General features: G+C 38.9%; 1 protein-coding gene across 4 annotated transcripts in view; it reads right to left on the bottom strand.

The window, feature by feature from the left end:
• NSD1 (nuclear receptor binding SET domain protein 1) overlaps nt 1–22,132 on the bottom strand; it is a 101,471-nt gene that overhangs the window by 77,133 nt on the left and 2,206 nt on the right. The gene's annotated exons all lie outside the window — the stretch shown is intronic.

The following is a 22,132-nucleotide window of genomic DNA, read 5'->3' as shown; positions in this document are numbered from 1 at the left end:
CCAATTCTGCCAAAGCAATGGAACATGGTTTTAAGCCTTCTATGGAGCTTAAGCTGTGACTTATTCAGGGAAAAAATTACGTTTAGGGTATATTGGACACAACAGTGCCTTTTCAGTTAAAGATTCATTACAGTGTCCAATTGCTGGTATTGCTACTTACAAGACAACATATGCTTTGGACATGTCCACTTATTTGGTCCTTTGGGGAGGAAGTCATTATTACTAGAATGCTCATTTATTTTTGAGGATGTTTATGTACTTTTAAGCTATTTGCCTGTGTCCTGTAGTCTAACCAATTGTCAACAGAAATGAACCCTCCCTGCCCTTATAGTGCTAAAAGACTTATACTACAGCATTGGAAAAACAAAAAGCCTTAGCGTAAGAAAACAAAAGCATACACAAAGTTCTAAGACATAGTTTGACTGTATGTTTAGAAGCTTAAGCCAATGTTGAGATTATAAAGCAGTTTGGCATAACTGTCTGAAGCAACCTAACTTTACATAGGTGTAAAAAAAACCTTTTTGAGCTGCTTCACACAGATCTCTGGGCAGCTGGCCCCTTTAGAACAGAATAACATCTGGAGAACCTAAGACCAGTGGGCCAGGGGTTAAGTACTCCTCCACTATCTTGGTACTTCAAGGAACTCTGTGCATGCTCTGAGGAACCTGCTACAATCTAGGTAAAATGTACATAGTTGAGTTAGACCAACTGTATTGCTTTTATCTGAGAGACTGTGTGCTGTGTGATAGTGTGCTTTTCTATTTTGTATTTTGTCCCTTTCCTACCCCTTTTTGAAATCACCCACCATTTCCACTTCTTTTCTATAATAAACCTTTCTGTAAAGACATTTTTTTGGCTTCCTTAGCACAATACATGTTTCTGGGATATTTTTAAAAAATCTCTTCCCTACCTGCCAGATTGCCTGGGTGCTACATAGTTTGCTAGAAGTTAGCTTACAGAGTTTTCACCATTACTTTTTTCTGTGCTAAGTCTGAGTTGGAAGGCTAAGAGTGTCAGACTAAGATCTGGGAGGCCCAGGTTCAAATTCCCACTCTGCTCTGGAAGCTTGCTGGGTGACCTTCGACCAGTCACATTCTCACAGCCTAACCTACATGACAGGTTTGTTGTGAGGCTAAAATGGTGGAGATGAGAATGATGTAAGCTGCTTTGGATCTCCACTGGGGAGAAAAAGTGGGATGTAAATAAATATATATTTTCTAAAGAAAAAGCCTCCTCACAGGATTTGACCACCTGTGCAGAAAACCACAATCAAGGCATGCCTTTTACAAAACAGCCTTGTTAAATTAAACCTTGCAATACATAGCTTAATAACCAAATGAAGGAAAGTGTCAAAGAAATTATACCGAGTTCCAACTAAAGAGAAGAATTTTAGCATGTTAGAGGCAACCTTCCAGCAATACTCCCCTCTGAACCATAACACTGCATATAATACATATTATCTGTTTGCTGTATGTATTCTCCTTGCATTGTTTTATACCTCTCCTGCATTGTTTAACATATCTAACACTTTATGCTTTATTTCAGATTTCTGTAATCTTAGTCCTATTATATTGCTTATTAGATGTCTTGTCCTATAGACTGCATTGATTTACACTTGTTCCTGAGTCTTAGTGAGAAAGGTGAACTATAAATAAAGTAAATAAAAATGAATAAAAATTAAAATAAACCCTCCCCTCATCAGTATTTCAACTTTTTGGCAGCAACCCAGGTCTTTAAACTTGCATCTGTCTCTGAAATCTAGTTCACTTGCAATTTATAATCCTTCTGAAATGAGAAGTTATAAGTTTCAAAATGAAAAAGAGAGTAGAAAACATACTTATAGTTAGGAAGCATCTGCAAAGTTAACACTGGATAAAAACATGAGAAGTAAAAATCTTTAGAAAACGTCTATTTTTTTCTAACTCTTCTGTCAAAGTAATGATCATAGATTCAGAGCTAACAATGCCACAGCATGAATGGAAGTCACTTCTACTCATGCAAGGGAAAGGGGGATGTGTCCCAATTTCCATCAACTCCTCCCAGTCACAGACCCCTGTACCAGACTGAACCATCTTCTGTTGGTTCCCCGCACCCTCAGAAATGGCTTTTTAAGAGCACTGAAGCTGCAGAAGGGAGGAGGTAACAGGATAAAAATTCAAATTTTAATATGTTTAAAATATTGTTACCATTTTAAACCAACTCAATATTACAAGAGATATAGCTGATTAATATTTAAAGCCCATCCCAACCTGAACATTAGGCAAATTCTTACAACCCATGAGAATCAAATATTTTATAGCAGGTTGTCCACTTACTAAAAAGTATTGAATGAATGTAACAAAGTCAGAGAGAGATTTGGCTACTTCATCTGCACTGAGCACCTTTCGCAGCATCTAATACTAGAACTATGGAGCACCCAATGAAATTGATGGGCAATACATTCAGAACAAGGGAGTATTTACTCAGCAAGTAATTAAATTGTGGAACTTATTGCCAGTAGACATAGTAAAGGCCATGAGCACAGATGGCTTTATGTTCATGGCTCTTCCTCACTTTCCCTTACCTCCAGCAGCCATGTCTGACCCCAAGGAAGTTTGTTCCCATAGTCACTGGACTCACATGAACAAACACACATATGAGTCAAAAGCAGCACTGCGAGGGGGGGGGGGGCGGGAATCTCCCTTCCTGCATTTTCTGTTAGCTGTACAGAAGACAAAGAAGGCTGCTGTTGGAAGGGGGAAGCAGAGAAGATCCACAATCTTTATACTGGATCTAACCAGGTGTCTGCAATGAAATAAAATACCGCACAGGATATTTTAACTATTTTGAAGGTATTAAAGATTTTACTTACCACTTATACAGTGCATTTCATTGCAGATACCTGCATTGGAAACAAAAGGGTCCTGATAATGAATGAATGGGTGAATAAACTGAAATTATACTGTGATGGCAAAATTGGTATATGCAAGGCCGCTTGCGGGGAGGGCGGAATATAAATATAATAAATAATAATAATAAAGTAAAGGAGAATGGGGGAAAGAAAGTTAACAAAAGTACTCAAAGGCAGCAGACAACAGAAATTCTGTTAGGTTATGAGTTTTTCTTAAATATTAATGCTCCAGTCCCAAACACTGTTACACTTTTCTGAATCAACTGAAGTCAATGAGCTCAGAAGGTTGTAACTCTCTTTAGGACTGCACTGTGCCTTTTCCTGCTAATGCTTAACTAACATATTAGGTTATAAGTATTGTTAACTATTTTATCTGAACAATTTTTTTTTAAAGCAGCACTAACTTGGATAAAGACTCCTGCATACCTGATGACACATAGCACCTGTGCACTTTACTGAATGAAAAACGTATCATTTAGAAATGCTCTTAAACATATTCCAACTGTTTTGTGGTAAGGAATGGCCCACCCAGACTCACTCCCTATTCCATTTACAATCCACTATCTTCAAATTAGATGAGCAAAAATACACTTCACCAAAATCCTACATCCTGCAACACACTGTATGCCATTTAATTTTCTAGTTCTCACTGTTCTGTATATATTACATGCACGCACACCACTATTATATTTAAAAAAAAACATAAGCACACAGTCATGGCAGACAGATATCAATCAAAAGCTTCCTTCTGAAATAACAAGACTATTAATAATTATCTTTATTTCACTTATTTATTAACTATTCATAATGCAAATTTAAACTGGTTTTCAGCTCCACTGGACACTTTGAAAGCAGCAAAACAAATGTTTGCATAAATTAACACTTTGTAGTACTGCCTACAGGGAATATCATTTCTGCACCTTTCACTCCCTCATAATGAGCTTTCCTTGCTCATTATGAAAGCTCTAGTTTCCTACAAATTCTGAGACTAACTGTAAGTGGCCCCACACATCTTTTTTGCTGGCAATGAGAACATTTCAAATCAATGCTACAGTCTGGATACAGAGCTACTCTAGGTTCAATGTAATATTTTAAGTGTTCAAGCGCTTCATACAAATTATTTAAATTCACATTATTTCAATAATCATAACAATCCTAACTACCTTTAAGATAGGCCTGTCAAAGTTACAGTTGAGAGACAGCAACTACAACACTGATGTCTAAAGGCAAAAGAGTAGCCATGGGGCAAGTGACTGAAAAGCCAAGCAAGAATCTAGAGTGGGCTCCAAAGGAAAGCCATGAGTATCAAAGATTTTCCAAAGTATTTGGAGTAGATCACAAGAAGCACTGATACCAAGCATCTATTGTCATGCTCACAGATCTTTCATATTAAATCAGTTATAGTATTTTTCTATGAGCAACTCCTTCAGGGAAATCAATCTAGTTGCACCACTTCAAAATACAGAAAAGTGCAGCTTTTCATTTATCCACGCTTCCTGTATCAATCTATTTCATTCAGTTCATGAGGAGTTGTTTTTGATGTCTGCTGTATTCATATGGTTTAATATTTGACATGTTATTTGCTCTTTCTTCCTATATTTATGTCCCAAGCAGCTTGCAGCAAGAATATGAATTCAGCAATACAATCAAGTTAAGCTATTTAAAAAAAATTAGCAAAGACCAGCAGATAACAAGTAGTGTAAAATATAGCAAACGAAAGTGTTATATAATCAGAAATATGGATTGGATAGCAGCACATATTATTTTAACAGGAACTCTGAAACCAGTCTGCAATTTTATATCTGTTATTCTAAATCAACATGCGTGTTTTGCTGATTCTAACAGAATACTGCTATATCTGGCTCATTTTACTGTGTAAAATGCTGGCATTTTCTGTACCTAAGAAGAACCCCTCTGATGTAAATGAGATGTACTGTATACTTGATAGGGCTCAATTGAATTGTTAAACTACATGGAAACCAGAATTCTAAAAATCTTGTCTTTCAAATATGATGCACTATACCTCTTCACAGTGCAAAAACAGCTTCTTAAACAGTTACATGCTTGTTATATCTAGTTAATTTCATGGTTGCCCCTTTTGGCATTAGGGAAACAAGGAGCAACAAGCAAATTTCTGCTTGACATCTGAGTAGCTCAACAAGGTGGGGGGGGGAATTAATAGATATGAAATGAAAAACCATGTACACTGCCTGTACACTTCTCCAGGTGCAAATTATGTTGCTCCTTAATATTTGGTTTTGGGGGCAGTGGCAGTGAAATAATGAAAAATGTCCTCTAAAGCAACCTAAGTACACTTCTATTCTTATTCTGAGAAGAGCAGACAACATCTTGCTAACCTGGATATTACATGTGGTCCGCAATTATAAGCATACAGTGTATGCTTATAAACATACAAGTAAATATTTCTTTGGGAACACAGCTAACAATTCGAGACTACCACTCTGATCCAAGAGTGGGGAAATGTTATCAAGACAGCATCCATTCACAATATTACACTTGTATCTACACAAAGATTATTGTCAGGTTGAGCAGGCCAGGTTGAGCAGGCCAGTGAGTGGACTGAGAGGGAGTCTGGGTGATGTATACCGCCCCTCCTTCCATAGAGCAGGGTCCTGCAGCATCCCTGGTGCCCCTCTGACGTCAGGGCAGGCCCAGCCGGCGCCCCGCCCAGCAGCGGCAGCAACAAGCCCTGACACTAGTGTCTCAATTTCAAAAACATGAAGAAATTATTAATTGTCTCACAGCTGTTAAGATTTATTGTAACAGTATATCCCTGACTTGAAAAGTTAGCAAGTAAGACTCAACCGGAAAACAGCTAAGATCAGACTCGGTTAACTCACCAACCCGAAAAATAATTTTTCATTCTTTGGCCATGATAATTCTACATGAAATGAACTGGGAAAGTACACAGCCAAGCTTCCAGCATAATGGTGTATACAACCCAATTCTTTCAAGCTGCAATATTCTCAATATTTAAGTTCAGTTACAATATTTTGTTCACCAGACACAGAATCTTGATCATTAGGAAAAGAATCTTTGAAATAGTGTACCTTTTACTGCTTTTTAGAATGAATGATCACATGCAATTAGTTAACAATCAAGTCTTAACATTTTTCACGTAGTTATGAGATTGTTGATGTTAATATAGAAATGCAACTTGTTGAAATGCATACAAAGCTTCATTGCACCAACACAGGAGTTAGGAAATGCCCTTTTATAAATAGAGGGAGCAAAAGAGCACACCTCACTATAGCCTAATGTTCTCTGGAAGCAAGAAGTTTTCTCCTTAAATTACAATATCACTTAGATACACAAGATGCCTCAGCGTGTGTTCATCAAGTGTAGGGTAATGCAATGTTAGCTAGGAGGCACAGTTTAAAAAGACAGAGCTGGCAGAGATCTTCCTCAGAGGGTTTATTAATTTCATCTTCCCCTCCCTGAAGGCTCTGTCAATTTCACCTCTCTGGTCTAAAACTGTGTGGGATTGCACCCAGAGGACAGCTAGGAATGGAAATGGGCTGAAGCTGCCTTCCAGAGCTGGGCTTGGACCTGGAGAGGCTACAATGGGCTGAAGTTTTCCTTCTCATATTTCAAAACCACTTTACACAGCTCCAGTATATAGCAAAGCCTTTGCCCTACCACCAGCTCTGTCTTTTTAAACTACCCTTCCCAGATAACATTGCATCTCCTAATGCGTGTTCTTCATGTGTCAGATGTCTTATGTAGAGAGACTCTTAGTATTGGATCCATCCCATGATAGGTTACAAGTTCAAACAGTCACAGAAACCAGCAAGTACAGTATTTCCTCAGAATAACAATAACAACAACATTCGATTTATATACTGTCCTTCAGGACAACTTAATACCCACTCAGAGCAGTTTACAAAGTATGCTATTATTATCCCCACAACAATCACCCTGTGAGGTGGGTGGGGCTGAGAGAGCTCCTAGAAGCTGTAACTGACCCAAGGTCACCCAACTGGTTTCAAATGGAGGAGTGGAGAATCAAAACCAGTTCTCCAGATTAGAATCCCATTGTTCTTAACCACTACACCAAACTGGCAGAATTTATGTTGCTGCAAATCCATGGGAGTACCAAAAAAAGCACAGAATGGCCTGATTTGAATGTAAATGTGCTGGCGTTTTCCCCACCCCAAATCATGGGAGCATGCTGAAAGCTCCGTCATTCTGACTTCCGCTTTCATAGCAAATCTTTAAAAATTTATTGCATTCAATATGGACTGGGAATATTACATTTGAATTAAATTTGGGACTGGATTGGGTGCAGAATGGACCTTTGGACACTTACCATGAAGGGTCCTTTCCTCTGAGGAATGGAGGACATCTTTGGGTGTTTCCCACCGTCCATTCAGGGAGGCAGAAAGTAGAAGTCTTCCTCTTTCCTTGGGTGCGTGGGATCACCCTTTTCCAGTTCAGATGACCCCATGCAGCAGTGTATGCTGGTCCTAAGTATAGTGTTCTAATGATCTGAAAGGAAACCAGAATAAATAGGAAAGGCAGGAGAGACAGGGAGACTGCGAGGGTCCTTGTTAGGACATTCCATGGACGAAGATCCTGGGAGAGCAAGATGTCCTCCATTCCTCAGAGGAGAAGGACCCCTTCACATTAAGTGTCCAAAGGTCCATTCTCCCTCTGAGGTGGAGGACATCTTTGGGTGCTCCCGAAGCCGTCATTTATGTTCTGGGTGGGTTGAGATCTTCATCTTGGACCACGTGTTGTAATACTCTCCTGCTGAATGCCGCATCTGCTGAAGTGTATGTGTGTAGTTGATAGTGTTTAATAAACATTGACAGTGAGGATCTTGCAGTTGTCTCCTACTGATGCATTCTTTTGTAAGGCCGCACTGGTTGCTGCACTCCTGACTGAGTGTATTGTGACTCCAGTTTCTGTGTTCTGTAGGCGTCTGTGTTCTGTAGGCTTCTTTAATGCTTGTTTTAATGCTGTTCCCTATTGCAGCTGATGACACTTTTGTCCCACTTTGGGGGAGCTATGTTGATGAATAAGGAGTCCGTGCGTCTTACCTGCTCTGCTCTAATTAGGTATGCTATCAAGGCTCTCCTCACATCCAAATTATGCCATTCTTTTCCCCTCAGATGCTTTGGCTTCGGGCAAAAGGATGGGAGGTTGATTTCTTGAGCTCTGTGAAAATTAGAGTATGCTTTTGGCATAAACGCTGGGTGTCTTCAGTACAGAGGTCTGGTCTGATAGATAATGCACTTAGCTCTGATAGTCGTTGCGCTGATGTTATGGCTGTTAAGAAGATGGTCTTTAACCTAAGCCATCTCAATGAAATGTCCATTATCATCTCCAATTTCAATTCTTTATTGCTATTTGGCCGAAGCCATAAGCCATACAAACACCAACAAAATATAGACTTATCATCTCAAATGGTTCTTTGGTGAGGGCCGATAGTACCGTGTGTAATCTCCATGTCGGAAACTGATGCACCGTAGGTAGATTAGTCAAGGTTGCTCCTTGAAGGAATCTCTTTACATGAGGATGGTTTGATAGAGGTATTCCATCCTTAGGTTGGATTACTTTATTCAGTGCCACAATCTGTTTTCATAAGGTTGTTGGTTTGAGGCCTCTGTGAAGGCCTCCTGTAAGAATCCTAGAATAGTATGCATGGAAGGATTTAGAGGATCCAAATTCTTACATCTGGTCCAGCATATGTAGGCCTTCCAGGATGAGTTATATATCTTTATTGTGGACTTTTTCCTGGAGGCTAGAAGGGTGTCAATAATTTCTGGTGTGCATCCTGTCTTTTGAAAGGCTTCCTGCTCAATCTCCATGCGGTTAGTGACAGCCGCTCTAGATTTGGGTGCCATACAAGTCCTTGGTGTAGTACGTCCAGTTGCTAAGGTAGCTGTAGTGGCAGACTCCTGGACATCTGTTGTATTCTGGAAAACCAGAGTCTCTGCAGCCACCATGGAGCTACTAGAATTATATTCGCTTCTTGTTCCACTACTTTCTTCAACAGTTTGGGTATAACTTGTAACGGTGGAAATGCGTATAGCAGACCTCTGGGCCGCTGAGAAGTTGGGGCATCCATGCCCTCCACTTTCGGATGGAAATACCTTGAGAAGAACCTCAGTACTTTGTGGATGTTGTGTGAGGCAAAGAGATCCAATGATGGAGTTCTGAATTGGGTGGATATCTGTTGGAATATCTCCCTGTTGAGTGTCCCCTCTTCTGGGTGGAAGGACTCCCAGCTCAACCAGTCTGCCTGGGTATTGATCGTACCCTGGATGTGTTCTGCTTGGATCGACAGAAGATGGGTCTCTGCCCATGTGATGATCTTCTGTGCTTCTTGTTGCAGACAAGAGGACCTGGAGCCCCTCTGCTTGCTGACATACATTTTGGCCACTATGTTGTCTGTGTGGACTAGTACGTGTTGGTGGTGTATTAGGTTGCTGAAATGCAGGAGTGCCAGGTGTATAGCCCTCATCTCTAGGATGCTGATAGGTAGAGACGTCTCTTCTTTGTTGCAGGTTTTGGTCTTGGGTCCACCCTTGTAAGCTCTGTTTGACTTTCTGGGGGGCCTGTATGTTCGTGGCCTTCTTCTGCGCAATCTGGTGCTGCAGAGGTCTCAGGAGGGCTTGTAGGGTTCGCAGATGGAATCGTCCCCAGTATATAGCCTCTGAGTCAGCTACCATCAGGCCCAATAGTTTGGTCAATTCCATGAGTTGGGAACTTGGGCTTTGAATCGCTGATTTAACTAGATGTTTGGTTTTGTTTTTCTTTTATCTGGGTAAATCTACCTTTCCCACTTGTGTGTTGAGTATTAGTCCTAGGTGTTTCAGACACTGTGATGGGTGTAGGGAGCACTTGGCTAGGTATACTAGAAAGCTGTGACTCCTGAGGAACTGAATCGTGTAATCGGTGTCTTTGATGGATGAATCTCTCGAGCTTGATCGTATTAATACATCGTCCAGATAGGATGGAGATGTAACCCCTTCTCTCTGAGTTTGACCACCACCACTATTAACAGCTTGGAGAATACCCTCAGTGCCGAGGATAGCCCGAAGGGCATTGCTCTGACCTGAAGATGCTGATTGTCCACACAGAATCTCAAGAACTTTCGATGGACTGGGGCGATTGGGACACGGAGGTATTCTTCTGTCAAGTCGATGGATGTGAGGAATTCTCCCTGTCGTAACACCTCCCTTACGCAGCAGAGTGTCTCCATGAGAAAGTGACTAGGTTTCATGTGCCTGTTTCCATATTTTAGATCCAGTATGGACCTCCAATCACCATTCTTCCTGGGCACCATGAAGAAAATTGAGTAAATGCCTCTGCCCTTTTCTTGAGCTGGTACTGGATTCACTGCTCTGACGTCTAAGAGGTAGTGGACAGCTTGGCGTGTTACTGAGAGACTGTGTCAATCCTTTCTGAAGGGTGAGATTAGGAAGCATTCTAACAGAAAGGAGGCAAATTCTATCAAAGAACCCTTGGATATTACTTCTCTTGTCAAGGCGTCCGCCTTGGAGTCAAACCAGGCTTGTTGAAAAAAGCAGTCTTCCCCCTACCAGAGTGTCCTGTGAGTTAAGGCTTCTGACCCTTGTTATCGGGTTCACTACAGCTCATCTAGCGATTGTGGAATCTGTTCTAGAAGGATCCCCTGCAAGGCTGGTTCCTTGAATAGGTCCAGTTGTGCTTTTGGTCTTGGCAGGCCCTTGGTAGGGTGTGATGTGAGTGAAAAGACTGGAATCCAAATGTATGTCTCTCTGTTGTCTTCAGTGACTTTGGAAGGGCTTTTTTCCTGTCCTTGGTCTCCACTAGTATTTTCTCTAGCGGCTCACCAAAAAGTTTGTCACTCTGGAGAGGGTAAGACATCAGTAGGTCTTGGCTTGCATGTCTGCCAGTCAAGCCCTGGGCCACAGCTGTCGTCTGGCAACTGCTGCAGAGGCCATGGCTCTGGATGAGAATGCTAGAGCATCTAGGGTGGCATCCACTGTGAATGCCCTTGCCTTCAGAATTCTGTTAGCCCCCTCCAGGAGTCGTCTGTTGTTTCCTAGTAGGAGCTTTGTTAGTCTTCTGATCCACATTATCGAAGCTCTGGATATGATTGATGCTATGGCTGATGCTTTGATTGCCATGGCCGTCACCTTGTGGGCTCTTTTCAGGGCAATTTCACCTTTTTTATCCAGGCTCTCTCTTATATTCCCCTTGCCATCTTCAGAGAGTAAGTCTTGGGATTCTAGGGCGGCCAATGGGGTGTCAATGGCCAGTACCTGCAATAACTCATTTGCAGAGCTAGGCAGAGTGTATAGTTTTTTATGTGAGTTAAGAAATTGTTTGCATGCCACTGGCATGGCCCACTCTGCCCTTAATTGGCATTCAAAGTACTCAGGGAAGGGGAAAAATTTGGCCTTATCCTCTGATCTGGGAAAAAACTCTCTGTTTCCTTTGGGTCTGGCTTTAGATCCCATTCTCTTTTGATTCTCCTCCTCCCCTGGGCAAACCTCTTGTAACTCAAGAGCTGACCAGGTTTTTGACAATAGATATTGGTAATCCTCTGAATGGAACAGCCTGTTGGACTGTTCTGGGATTGTGACCTCCTCCTCCTCCTCTGATAGAAATTCCCCTTGTCATCCTCTTCTTTCTTCTTCTGTATAGAAGGAAGGGAGGTACGTTTGGAGGAAGGAAGGTTGAAAAAGAGATTGAGAGAGATTGAAAGGAAGAGCTGAGGTTGTAAGTGTGAAATTAGAAAAGGAAGCAGAAGAGCTAGTCTGATGAATAACTGCTCTTCCTCGAGGAAGGAACAAAACCGGAAAGGGGTAGTCCCATGTGCCCAAGGAAAGAGGAAGAATTCTACTTCCTGCCTCCCTGACTGGATGGTGGGAAACACCCAAAGATGTCCTCCACCTCAGAGGAAGAATTCACCTTCCCATTTTAAAGAATCAACTTTCTAGATTTTCATGCATGACATTTCTGTACAGTTTCAGAAGCTAATGTAGCAGCTGAAATAATTTCCAGAGTTTGGGGTTACAGCACCCTATATAATAACTCCTTGTCCTTTGCCAGGACTAACAAAACCAGGAAGATGCAAAATAAACAAATGATTTTTTAAAAAGAAAGTATGTACATTTGCACAAGTTATGCAGAGTTCAGCACTGTCTTTAAAAGAAGTATGCCAAATATTTTAACTGTCTTGGTACAGAATTTCAATAAACAACACAGATGATATTTTATTCTGTATTGTGTCCTGCATGGCAGTGACTGGGCTACATGCAAATATATTCTAATCAGCCACAAAACTTAGAAAACTAGAAAGTGATAATCATAGGGATACCTTCCCATTACCAGTGATGTGGGCTTCCTGGGAAATTTTTCCGGAAAATATTCTGATTCAAATTTAAATAAATAATTTAAATGTGTTAACAAAATTAGGCAAATGCACCACATACAGCCCTGGCACATGTACAAGCACTGGGGTTTGTCCATGCTTCATATCCCATATTCAGCCCATCTAACATAATTGAGTTGCAGCACAACTACCCTAACAACTATAAATAGACTATATTAACACAGGCATGGCAAAAAAATTCAACAGAAAAACATTACATCAAAAATGTTGTTGTGGATTTTCTGAGCTGTATTGCCGTGGTCTTGGACACTGAGAGATCTCTGTCTTTCAGTGCTACGCCTCTGAAGATGCCAGTCACAGCTGCTGGTGAAATATCAGGAACTACAATGCCAAGACCACGGCAATACAGCCCAGAAAATCCACAACAACCATCGCTGTGAAAGCCTTCAACAATATTACATCAAAAAAATTTCTGGAAAAATTTCCACCCATCACTGCCCTTAATTCATCAACAAACAAAAATATAATTTAAATTGCTGATATATTTGGAAAACTAATGAAATTATACCAAGTATTTCAAAATCTGGTATCTTTATTTTTATGCTTCTTAAAAATTATGCAGCCAGTACCATATACTTGCTATATTTTTAACAGGGCAATCTCACTGAATTATTTTGTCTGTCAGTCATGTACTACTGTTTCTCAATCCTGAAACACATCTAATCTTCTTTGGCAAAAATATTTAAAATTATGGAAAAATAGAGATATGCTCCAAAATGCAGAATTTGATATTCACTAATTTTTTTTACTATTATCTTCATATGAGATGCTCTACTTGCACTGAGTAATCCATATAAAACATGCATATATTATATTTATAAACATGCAATGTAGTTGCGACAATTTTAATTGCCTCTCTCAGGTTTAGAGTCCCTTTTCCTCAAATCAACTTAAACTTTTAATAAACCTGTTGAAATTTAAAACTTGGTTTCAGATGTCATCAAAATACAAATTCAGATGTCATCAAAATACAAATTAAGCAGCCAAATCTTATGGTGCTGTTTAATCTGTTGTGGCAGAATCAAAGTTGCACTGCAACTAAAATATCCATCAGCAGCAAAATCAGGAAAACTCATCCAGCTGTGCCCAGCTAGCCAATCCAGCTGTGCCTAGCTAGACACCTCCAATACATAGTTCATTTCTGTTAACTATAGCTATCCAGTTAAATAGGCAATTGGCTTGGGAAGTGTGAGTGGCACACCAATAGCATAAGGACTTGTTCCCAGGACAAATTGTCACCTTATACCAGCACAGAGGATCTTTGTATTGGAACCTATCAAACTCCATCTCATCTTAACATAGTACAGATCAAGGTGGTATTGTATTAAAAATATTGATCTAGGTTGAGTTTTGTCCAGCAGAAACCTGGATTTGATCTGCAGAGAATCTGTTCATCTTTTCATGCAACACTCTACAAATACAGATAGGAAGTACAGCAGATGTTTCCTCAAGCTTCCAAGTAAATACTCAGAAGTGTTTTCAAGTCTTTGTTCTGTCCACTTCCTGCTATACTAGAAGGATCTGCATTTCTCCTACAAATATTAGTACTAATCAACAATACACTATCAGGGAAAAATCAAAATTATTAACTGCTGTATTGATCTTACAAAATTGTTAGAAACCAAACAAGAGACATAAAGGCCTGGATCCTAACTATGCTTTCAGCAGAAAGGGGGTGGGCAATTTTTATCAATCCCTGCAAATACAAGTAAATCCTGCAGATTTCCCTGTATCTCAATTATGTTCAATGACTGCTGGAGACATGAATTAAGGGGAAATGACAGGCTGAAACAGGAGAGGAGAAGGGCAGAAGTTTACATCTGTAAACTGACAACCACTCAACTCATGCTAAATAGGACCCATGCCATAGCCTTTCATTGGCCCAACTAATCCTTAAAATGCTATTCAGTTAACTTTTAAATAACTTTTAAATGCCCTTGATCAAACTTACTATTTGAAATATCCAAATTTGGCTAACAATTCAATCTTTGTTCAAATGTAAACAAGCTCAAATATAACACTGAAAAGTAAACCTTATATTGGCTTTGGATAAAAACTTTATTTTGAAATGATATTTTGATATTTAAAAAGGTTAGATAAAACAAGAAAGGCAGGAAAAATGCTTCACTTTTTTTCGTAGCAGCTCTTTACAAATACATTTTTCTTGACGATATTTTAGCAATAACTGAATTGTGCTCCCCACCTTCAACATTTTCTGACCAGTAAATGTTTCCATAAGTAAGGGATTCTCAAGATTTGAAAAATTAATTTAGGGGTTCCTCCATAGAAAAAAAGGTTGCACTATACCAACAGACAAGCATCATCCAGCATCACCTTTCTCATAAAAACAAACATGGTATGGTATTCAACTGATCCTAAATGTTAGACTGTATATCATGCTGCATTTAACCCATAGATTTCTTCTGCATTATTTAAATTTATAAAGGGAAAGAGGAATTCAACAAGTAATCTTTTTAGTTCCATTCAAATGTTTGTATCTGCAAAGTAATTCAAACATTCTGATCTCCCATCCAATATAGTTTATTGTTGCAATTAGTTATCAATTTAGACAGCCTTCTGGATAAAATGTATGCAATTTGTGTTTTTTAAAAAGTAACAACTATGGCTAAAATTAACACAAGTAACAGGCAATGCAATCCTATACAGAGTTACTCCAGTTTAAGCCTATCATTTTCAGAGGGCTTATACCAAAGCAACTCTGCATAGGATCATTCCACAAGAGATATTACCCTCAAGGTTTTGGACTTCAAAAAACAAAGACAAAATGTTGCATCTGCAGAGCTGAAGTATTCAGCCCAGAGAATTGGCTTCTCCTTTTAGGAAGAGCCTTGACAAATCTATTATCACATCAATCATCTTTATTCCATGATATTAAAAATACAAGCTGACTTGTTTATCATTCCATCGTTTAGTAGCCTTTAAAATAATATGTATAACAACAGCCTTTAAAATGATACGTTTAACAATACTTTCACTCTACTGTTTCCTTTGAAACTGCTACACAAACAAGAGATAGAAACAAGAACTCTAAATCTACATCAATCCCCTGTTAAACATAAATGTAGCCAGCAGGACATACAGCCAAGTTGGTAGATGACCCTTTAAAACATTCTGATTAGCCAATTTTGGGGCCACAAGCTATAGATTGAGAAACACTTGCTCAGAATTTACAACAGAAAAAAATGCCTTATTTTTCTTCTAAAAACATTAAAATGAAGAAATCTTAAATTTAGATGTGAACTTGTCGATACATTTATTATTCTTTTAAAATATTTTCAGGTAGGTATCCATGTTGGTCTACAGTAGAACAGCAGGATTTGAGTCCAGTGGCACCTTAAACACCAAAAAGTTTTTCAGGGTATCACTTTCAAGAGTCAAAGCTCCCTTCTTCAGAAACATCTGCATCCCACCCCAATCTAAAAAGACCAAAGTAAGACAGGTGCTGACAGGAGTGACACCACTCTTCTGTAAATTATAACTTCAGCCATTTCCTCAAGTATTGTCTGAGGTGTGCAACACTGTTAAACTATTGCCAACAAAGGAAAACTTCATACATCTGATGAAGTGGGCTCTAGCCAGTGAAAGCGTACATAATAAATCTGTTGGTCTAAGGAGCTATGACTTTTTTTTGGTTTGCTGTAACAGACTATCCCTCTGAATTTTTGTCTGTTTCTTTTCCCTATCTAAACACACTGGTGCTAAAATCAATCAAATTATTTTCTACGCCAAGCAAATTTACAGCCATTCTGGAACCAATCTGAAACAACTGCACAACTACCAGATAGCTACAGCCTGAAAGACACTAAACAACACATGGTAATGCTATAAGAATCTATTGCAACAGGATACTAATGTGACTACTCCACCAGGAACTAAGTATAAGATAGATGTGATTGCTTATATTGCTTGTATTGTATAATTGCCATTCATGAAGAAAAAAGTTTGCTTTTAAACATCATCCCTAGAGGTATTCATCTCAATCAGGTATGAGAGTTTCTATTTTTCAAGAAGCAGTCTCTCTCCAAAAACCACACAATACTTATGGGATTGCCGTCTTCATGTCAAAATTCAGTATTTATTTCATTTTATTTATTCTAATAATTTTTAAATGCCTCCCTGAAAATACCCTCCTTAGCCAGGGCTACATGATTTGTTCACTTATTATTTGTCAGTTCACAATTATATAAGACTGCTGTCTCACATGGTACTTATCTACACCCCCAGGGTTACAAATAATATCTCCAAGGAAATGTGTCCTAAAATCTTAGGAACCAGTTTTATTGCAGGACCAGTTTGAAGTGGTAATGAAGGCTGACAGAGAAGGGACCCAGCCATGGCCATGGCCACTTTCCATACATCCTTCTTGCTCCCAGTTGGAAATCATAGCAGGGGTTGGCATACCAGCAAAGTGACTGGTCAAACATTGTCAACTGAGTATTTATCAGTAACCAAATATTGGCCAATATATCGTAAAGCCAGAGTGCCACTGTATAAATGGCATCTAACTTCTATTATTTCATCACAATACCATTTGTCAGCAAGGGCAACAATGAAAGCTACTTGTGCGACAGCCCTAAATCAATCAAGAAAAAACTAACTGTTTTTGTAAGCCCCCTCAAGGGCCTTTGGCTGAGAGTGGAGCCAAGAAATAACTTACGTAAAAGCACCTAGCAGCACAGTAAATCTTATCTTCCTGACCACATGCTATAACTGCAGTCATCTCCAAACGGAACAATGAATGCAAGCAGTCATCAGTGGCAATGGTCACTGTCTATGATTGTCCTTAATTCCACACTTTCTACAAGAACTAGTGAGTTTCCCTTCCACAGGATCTAGCTGTGTGCCTTGGAGAGAATGAGAGTGCTTGAAAATTGACTTGCTGCCTACTTATTATAAGCACCCTTTAAAACGTTTAATGGTCATTGCTTTGCTTTAGTTATGTTTTGTGTTCTTTCTTTAAAAATGGCTTCTAACAAATTGTTGATATATACATTATAATTCCCAAAGTCATTTTTTAAAGTTAATTTAATTGTTTCATAGAAACACTTGTTTGTAATTAACATAACTATCAACTTGATACCTTTGCTGTTCTAATAAGATTTAAAAATATTTGGCTGCTTAATTAACTAACAGTGCAATCCTAAGCAGAGTTATTCCAGTCTAAGCCCACTGATTTCAGCTCTTTTTAGTGGTGTAACTCTTGGTGTGACTCTTTTTAGGACTGCGCTGTAAATCTTTTTCAACAGATGCCAAAACTAAATGGGTCTGGATTTAGCTCTGGGGTTACCACTTGCTGATCCCTATGCTGAAGAATCAGAACTAGGGCCACCTGAAAGAACTTTGCAGCACACCCCTAAGCAACATTATACCCTACTAAATCCCTTGAAGTCAGTAACTCTGTTTCAGCCTGCACAGTCCATTGACTGAACTTCTGTACTTTGATTAGTCAACTGATTTGCTTATTAACAAAACCTTATTAATAAATGCAAGATGACTTATACAGTTACAAAGTTATTCCTCACATTATTAGAAATAAAAGTAATCTTTTAAATTCCCTATTGCAATACTACATTAGAACCAAAACAATCTCAAAAAACAAATTGTACCCTTATAGAAACCCTTCCACTGATTACGATTTGCCTTCAAATCTTTGTCTCTTACCAACTATAGAACTGCAATCTTATCAACCAGTGTTTCTCAGTCTTTTTTCCATGGAAGAACCCCTACCCATGAAAACATTTATAGGCCAAAGAAAGTTGATGGTGGGGAATGCAATTCAATTACTGCTAAAATACTGTCAAGAAAATTTATCTGCACATGTGTATAAGCTTAATAACCTTAATAAACATGATATTTCAAGGGATACATGGAATTTTTCATAGTACTTCAGAAGTTTTATTTATTTATTTCACGATTTCTCATAGAACCCCCAATAATGTCCTGCAGAACCCTGGTTGGGAAACACTACTCCATAGAACTGCAATCCTACCTAGTTACACTGCCTAAACCCATTTAAATCAATGAGGATTTAAATAGCCTCTGCATATTATTGCAGCCTGTAGCCTTAGGTGGCAACCCTAATTAGAACAATGTATCGACAATGTATCGACAATATACCTAATTAGAACCTTTCTGCTACAAAATGAATGTAACAGAGAAGTCATATGATGTCTCAATTAAAATTATTTCTATCAAGAATGTTATATATATTACATATTAACAAACCTCTAAGAAACCAGACAAGCATAGCAGAATTGCCATGGGAGAAGTATTTATGTGCAGTACTTTTCATCACTCTCTAAAGATCCTGGCCACTACAGATCTGTGCATTATTCCAAAATCAATGGCCTTTTCTCCCACTAACCTCACTATACCAAATGGTAGTAATATATAAACTATGGAAATCAAAACAGTATACAGATAGGATATTCCATTCCATTCGTCTCTTGGCCTTGCTGTCTTGACCTCAGAAATATGGCTCCTCCATTCTTCCATCTACATTCAGACATATCTTTATGTTAATGTACATTAAAGGTTGTTTTAACATAGCCATTGGAGTATGTTAAGAAATATAACATTGTATCAGTCCTGCAAGGCCTTACAATACAACTACTTTCCATCTCAAAATCAAAGTCATGCTCTCTGCTTTTTCCATGTGCTAACTGCAAGTATCATACAACAAAGTTGCCTGAAATGTTCATCACACACATACTGGCTATGCCAAACAGAACCTCTTAATCAAATAATGCATGTGCAAGCAATGGTCATCAAGAAATACACCTTAACATAATCACTCACCCCCCAGATGGGAGGTAAATGAGTGATTATGCTACTGCATTAAATAAGCATCCAAAGGGAAGAGGGGATAAATAAGAGTATCAGTTTTAGCAGTATGCAATATCTAACAGCAACCAATCAGCATTTTGCTTCTGGATAAAACAATCAAATCAAGTCATTTCTATTATACATACATCTAACCCCCTTGTAAAAATGTCTTAAGAAGTAGTCTATATGACTTTTTGTCACTTGTTTCACTGCCTAATAGTTTGGAAATGCTTCCTGATATTCAAGTGAAATCTACTTTACTGTAACCTAGTACTTCTCATCCACACGTTACTGCTTCTGAATCAACAGCCATTCCCACTCAATCTGTCCTCCTGCATATTTGAAAACTAGAATATTCCACCATATTTTCTTTGGCCAGTTAATTGTGTCCAACAGGTTTTTCCTCCTTCCTAATAAAACTATTTTATAGAAAAGCAAGATTCAGGTCCAGTAGCACCTTAAAGACCAACTAGATTTCAATAGGGTATGAGCTTTCAAGAATCAGAGCTCCCTTCATCAGTTATCTGGCTCTCGAAAGCTCATACCCTGGAAATCCAGTTGATCCTTAAGTTGCTACTGGACCCAATCTAGCTCTTCTAATGCTGACTAACATGGCTACCCACCTGAAACCATTTTATCAAACTAGTCTCCCTATATTTTCATTCCTCATCAACATGGCAATTACCTCCAAAAGACACATTAAATTTTTAAGTTAATGCAATGACCTGCTGCATTGAGGAAACCATGGCAATAACAAGAACAACTTAATAAAAATACTCTCAATGCCATCCTAAAAACACTATTATTTATAGTCCACTTCTCTTGCTAAGACTCAAAGTGGATTACAGAGTGTGAGTTTCCCAGGAGTAAGCTCCATTGAATAGACCTAAGTTGTATTCTGACTAGGGCTGCTTAGGATTGCTTTATGTTCAATATCTCTTCTTTATGAAGACTATGCATATGAGCTTGTAGTCAAGACTTCATATCTAACAAAACAGGATGTTTGGGGGGCATACGTAAATAAAACACAAGAAATAGTCACTTTTTTAGCCATATCAAGTTCTACTTGATCAACTGAACTTGAGTTAATCAAGTTCTACTTGATCAAAAGAACTTGATCGAAGAACTCAAAAAAGTTGTTCGTAGGTGAACTACATTGATAATATACTGAAATTATTTGGAAATGTATCTTCTTCATGAAAGTACTGCAATAATCAGATTGAATGGAAGGTAAAGCATAGGGTCACATTGTTTTTTCATTTTCAATTTCTGTAATGTCTGTTATACAATATTTATGTTTTGAATATCTGGATACATACTTCTAGGAGTGCACCCTCTCAATTTCATTATTGATAAGTTCAAAGCTCTGCCATAGCTGCATAGTTCCATTCAGCTGCTGCTCTATTTCACAAAATGGCAAAAAATAATCAACGGCAGTTAGTAACAGAAGTCTTCTAAAGTCCAAGAGATTTGTTCTTGCCTATGTATCGCCGTAACAGAAATCATTGGCTATATTCTGAAACCTAGATAGAACCCCTGATCAGAGAAAACTGCAAGACCATTATTATGAGACAACAACATACCACTGTACTGATGGTCTATTGCAACTATAACTCAAAAATATACTAATAATCCTTCACAGAGCTGGAAGGAACCCAAGGGTCATCTAGGCCAACCCCATGCAAAATGCAGGAAATTCCCAACTAATTCCGCCCCCCTCAGTGACGTCTGCTCAATGTGCAGAGGAAGTCAAAAACCCTCCTTCTGGCCTGGAGGAAAATTCTTTCCTGACCCCAAAGTAGCAAGCAACTACCCTGGGCATAAAAGAAAGGCCCAGGAGAACCAAATACTGAATCCTAATTGGCACTTAAAATTAGTCTATTACGAGTATAGTTCTGCACAGGGCTTTTTATCAGGGGGAACGCAGGGAAATGGAGTTCCGGAACCTCTTGAAAATGGTCACATGGCTGGTGGCCCCGCCCCCCTGATCTCCAGACAGAGGGGTTGAGATTGCCCTCTGCGCCGCTCAGCAGCGCGGAGGGCAATCTAACCCCCCCTCTGACTGGAGATCAGGGGGCGGGGCCACCAGCCATGTGACCATTTTCTCCAAGGCCAACCCACTGAGTTCCACCACCTCTTTTCCCAGAAAAAAAGCCCTGGTTCTGCATAATACCATGCCACACATGCTATTATCTAATGGTTTTGCTTGATTTTTTTGGCCTCACCTTGTTAAAAAAATAGTCTTTAAGCTATCAGTTATTCTTTGTTTTTTGCAGGTCTTTGGTAATAATATTATTTTGGATAAAGAGCAGTCTCCTAGCACAGTAACTGAAAAACCAATATAAAGAGAATTCCAATACAACTGCCCAATAACAGTTGTACCATATAAAACAATTTTGTCATCACACAAAATAATTTAGCAGACTACTTCCAACTCTACAGAAATAAATTTAAGCACTATTAGGAAAAATAATACCTGCAAAACAAACCTTTTGATTTAACAAGCATCACTAAACTGTTTCCACCATTCAAAACAAATTGTGTTACAATGGTTTAATACTGCAGGCAAAGCATAATGCATGCACAGCTTCATTCCTTAAAGGAAAAAAAAAAGAACTGAATTATCAGAGAAATCTTCTCATTAGTTTTAAAAAATGTCTTTTCTAATTAGGGCCATTTCACACAGCATGATACTTACAACATATACCTTGATGCGGAAGAATAAACATGTACACCTGTGTAGCTCATGCATGGGTTTTACTGAATGTCAAAGCACTGGGAAGTTATAAGTAAATTTCCGTATGTAGATGTAGCAAAAGAAAACTGTATAATTTCCCCATGTAACTGTCTACACTTTCCACTATCCAAGTAAACACTATGTGAGAAGCAGCCTACCAACCTTGTAAATCAAAATGAAAAACACCTAGAATCTACAACTATTTTTTAAAGTCATACTCAGAACTGGCTTAGAACAGTAGATCTCC

The sequence above is a fragment of the Eublepharis macularius genome, chromosome 4 (assembly GCF_028583425.1).
Source record: "Eublepharis macularius isolate TG4126 chromosome 4, MPM_Emac_v1.0, whole genome shotgun sequence".
NCBI classification, from domain to species: domain Eukaryota; kingdom Metazoa; phylum Chordata; class Lepidosauria; order Squamata; family Eublepharidae; genus Eublepharis; species Eublepharis macularius.
This window is presented reverse-complemented; position numbering and strand designations above follow the sequence as displayed.